This window comes from Mastomys coucha, unplaced genomic scaffold, assembly GCF_008632895.1.
Source record: "Mastomys coucha isolate ucsf_1 unplaced genomic scaffold, UCSF_Mcou_1 pScaffold16, whole genome shotgun sequence".
Classification (NCBI taxonomy): Eukaryota; Metazoa; Chordata; class Mammalia; order Rodentia; family Muridae; genus Mastomys; species Mastomys coucha.
Genome location: NW_022196898.1, coordinates 90,291,227 through 90,295,754, shown reverse-complemented (window position 1 = coordinate 90,295,754; position 4,528 = coordinate 90,291,227). Strand labels below are relative to the sequence as shown.

At 43.2% G+C, this 4,528-nt stretch overlaps 1 pseudogene; it reads right to left on the bottom strand.

The window, feature by feature from the left end:
* Window positions 1-2,415: 2,415 nt before the first annotated feature.
* Window positions 2,416-4,262, bottom strand: LOC116094365 (annotated as a pseudogene).
* Between the last annotated feature and the right edge of the window lie 266 nt (window positions 4,263-4,528).

The window sequence follows — 4,528 nt, the reverse complement described above, 5'->3', positions numbered from 1 at the left end:
AAGAGTGAGGTTACTTAAAACTGATCTTTCCCTCATCGCCACAATAGTTTAAGACAGAAGTATGAAAAGATAAAGAAACTAAGCTAAAGTTTCAGTAGGTGACAAATGATATATTTATAAGGCTAAAAGGATGAGACATCAATCAATAAAATTATCCCTGAAACAACTCTTCAATCTACAATATGACTTTATAGAGATTTCTGGTTACTAGATTCTAGTTATTACGTAATGTTTCCCAATTTAAAATGAGAATTTAATTGATAGAATTTAATTTATTACATGTCCCTTCCAAGTTTCCAGACTCTGAGGGTCATCAGACATCATGACCATGAATATGTCAGACTACATGACAGAGGGATCCTGTGTAATTGAGGCTCATCATCAAGTTCATCTTAAAATAAGACTATCATCCTGTATAGTAAGGTCCATGTGATCACAGGTTCTAAAAACCTGACAGCAGAGTGAGAAAAGGAAACAGGGCCATTCCAAAAAGGTTCACCTGCCATTAATGGTTTAAAGATGGCAAAAGGAATTCAAGTGGGTTTTGTCAACCATAGTAGCAGCCCTCCCCCCTCCCCCCGCTGACATCCAGCAAAGAAGAAGCCTAAAAGTTACAACAGAATGTGATCAACAATTCAGCTTAGAAGTAAATTCCAAGAACTTCCTATCTGTTAAGAGCACAGCTCAGTGAACCACTTGAGTGGATGTGGCAAGACCATGTGCACAGAAAATGAATGGATCCTGCCCTGCCAGGAACTGTAAGCTACAGAAACTGTGATGTCACCAGTTTGTGTTGTCTTTTTTTTTTTTTTTGGCAGGGACACAAGTTTATTATTATTGTCACTATTTTTGATTTTTTTGAAGCAGGAATTCTGTTTTATCCTGGAATTCCCTCTGTAGACCAGTATGGTCTCAAACTCAGAAATCCACCTGCCTCTGCCTCCCAAGTACTAGGATTAAGGGTGTGCGCCACCACACTCCGAGGCTACTTTTTTTTCCTTTTTTAAATTACATCGCATATGAACACTAATATACACATTCCATGGAATACATATGGAAGTCAGATGTCAATTTGCTAGTTGCCAGACTGAGTTTTCTGCCACTATGTGGATCTGTGGGATCAAACTCAGGTTGCTAAGATTTGTTGGCAGGGTTCTCAAATTCAAGACCTGCATAAATAGCTTACTGAGACTCTTTTTGAAAGCACACACACACACACACACACACACACACACACACACACACACGAAAATAAAAGAACTAGGGATAGAATTCAACAATATAACACTTGGTAAGTATTTACTAGGCCCTGGGTTCAAGTTCTAATATGGAGGAAAGAAAAGAATTGCCTATTTCCCTGCTATATTTTATTTACTCTTTGTTTTGTTTCTTAGACAGTCTTATATAGTCCAGGATGGCCCTGAACTATGTAGTTTAAGATGATTGAACCCTTTATTTTTCTTTGTTTTTTTTGAAACAGGGTTTCTCTGTGTAGCCCTGGCTGTCCTGGAACTAAGAAATCTGCCTGCCTCTGCCTCTCAAGTGCTGGGACTAAAGGTGTGTGCCACCATGTCCACTTTGGATGATTGAACTCTTGATTTTCCTGCTTCTAACTCCCAAGTGTTGGGATTACAGGTGTGTGTAACCTAGCTGGACTGTTAGTTACCAGAACACTTTTTTTGAGACAGGCCCTCTGTGTAATTACGGCTGGCCTTGAATGAGAGATCTGCATGGGTCCCTAACTTGGAGTGTTGGGACCGAAGGCATGAGCCACTGTACTCAGCCTCTGTTCAGTGGATTATACATTTTGTTTCTGATATTATTGTAAAAATGTTTCTGGTATGCAGTTTCTCTCTTTCTCTTTCTCTCTCTCTCTCTCTCTCTCTCTCTCTCTCTCTCTCTCTCACACACACACACACACACACACACACACATCAAAAAGTGTATTTTCTTAGAAAAGTAGATTCAACATCCCAAATGCAAAACCAGGGTGGACTGAGCTTGGATTTCCTGATAGCCTACTCCTAACCCTAAGGAAGAAGTAATGTGTCATCCATTCACATGTCTGGTTATCTGATCCAGGTTGGAAAAACAAACTCAGAATAGTCCCAAGTCAATATGGGAAGCCAAGGTAGAGAAACCTAAGATATCTCAGGAATGGTTTTAAATGGGAAGCCTCTAATCCTACCTGGTTAGTACTTTTCTGTGAGTTTCTCAGTATGTGTCTGTAACCGCCAGTGGCTATATGTACAAAAGGGTTTTCTGAAATGGGGTCAAGGTCCTGAATAATTTTGGGTTACTGGAACTGTGGTGAGGGTTCATAAAAATTAGACTAACACATGGTGTGTTTTCAGTCTGCCATCTTTCATTTTATTCTCTTTGTTATAAGCAAACAGGTAGAATAGGTAAGGCAAAAACCCCTCCCCCAAGTTCGTCAGCAACTTGGCCCAATCAGCAACTTCTTCTTCAGTCTCTGGAGGCGGGACTTCTGGTGTAACTGGAACTTCGAAAGAGGCGTAGCAATTAGCAGGAGGTGGGCAGAGAATTGTGGTTATCTGTGGCAGGTGAAGTCTGATAGAATCAGCCCTCTGCTGTAGGAGGGTCACATGAGTCCAAACCTCCTTCAAACACAAGTTATAGCCCCAAGTCTGGAAAGCTCTATACAAGTACGATGTAAATAATGGTTCAAGAAAATTGAGGACCAGACCCCTTGTGTCCCACAGTTGGAATAAGTAGTTTAAGCCTAAGTGGTTTTCCTCTTCTTGGCAGATGGTCGCTCAAATACATCTCGTACGCCTGCTGCCTTTTGTTTAAAGAATTTGGTGTTCTGGGCACTCTCTTGGCCCCACGCAGAGTCAAAGGAAGTGGTATCCTGATCCACAAGGTGGGTGCACTTGGTGTGACCAGACCGTCCAAAATTCTTGACCTGCATAACTTTTGGAAGAATGGTTTTGTTGAAATGGTCCTCAAGAGTAGGTGCACTAAAATCTCTCTTGTAGACTTCTTCATCCTCATCCATGAAGAAGGCACCTCGGTGATAATACTTTTGTAGAAACTTGTATTTGCCCTTAACAGCTTTGTTGGTAATGACTTTGCCATTTGCCCGAAGTTCAGCCCGCCTTTCTTCCTCGGTCAGGTTTCTCATGCGTTCAATTTCTGCTTTCTCCTTTTCAAGAGCTTCTCCGTCTTCTCTCTCCCTCTTGATTCTTTTGAGCTCTCGGACTTTCCATGCCTCGTACTCTTCCTCATCATTTTCATCATCAGTATTGAGCACATCCAGGGCAGCAAGGGACCGCTTGTTCTCCTCTAGCTCTTTCTTGGTCTCTTCCTCTACAATCTTGAGGGTGTACTTCCTCCGCTCCTCAGCCATGCGTTTTGCTTCTTGTTCCAGTTCCTTCTGTTTCAATGCTTCAGCTTCTCGTTCTTGAACTGTCACCCGATCCTTCTTTCAAATGAAGACAGGCTTAAGTCCTGGCTCCATTTCATCTTCACTGTCTGTGCACTCCTCATACTCAGACTCGGACTCAGACTTCCCCCCAGAGCGCCCTTCACCTTCCACCTCCATGACTTCCATCTCTTCATCTTTTTCTCTTCTGTGCTAGCTGGCGCATCATGCCACACCACCGCTTTATTTCTTCATCATCAATTTCTTCCTCCTCTTCCTCATTGCTATCTTCTCGTTCCATTCGCCAAGCATCTCCTTCTACTTCTGAGTTACTTTCTCCTACTACTTCAGGTTCCACTATTTTTCTGTGTCGAGCCAATCTCTCTTCCACTATGTGACTTTATAGAGATTTCTGGTTACTAGACTCTAGTTATTATGTAATATTTGCGGTTCTGTAAACGCCGAAGTCGGAGAGGGGGGGAAGGGGGGAGTCATTGGATGAGTCCTCCTCCTGTTCCTCGGGCTCTGCTTCTTGTTCCTTAGCTTTCTTAGTGAACTGAAACTCTTCATCCTCTTCATCTGAGGACTCCATAGGGGCATAATCTGGTCTCTTTCGGGACACAGCGCTTTACCTTCACCTTTTCCATTGAAATCTCACCTTTCTCATTGTGAACTGGGACGGCCCCAGCCGTAGACTGAATGGGCGGCTGCTTCATGAGTGCGCTTGAGACCGACATGGTGATGGCTGCCACGGAGACTCTCCCAAATGGACTAAATCCCCGACAACGAAGAGGAAGGAATCAAACCGCGCTTCCCACCGAGCTGTGCCCCACACAGCTGTGCAACTGACAGACACAACTTCCGGCAGAGGTAGAGGAACCGGAAGCATATAACAGAGGATTGTGGGAAATGGGAGGGAGGCTAAGCGCGGACCTCTTAAAGGGCTAGAACTGAAATTTGCGCGTCTTCCTAAGGCAACTTTCCCGCCTTCAAGCGTTCAAGAGTCGGAAGATCCTTCAGGCTGACGAGATTTCTTTTAGGTTTTGGGAAGGTCCAGGAAGGTTCAGGTTAAAGGTTTCATTTATTATATTTTGAAGAAACCGAGCAGATTATGAGGGACTGTTGGTGCATACTGTTGAAAGC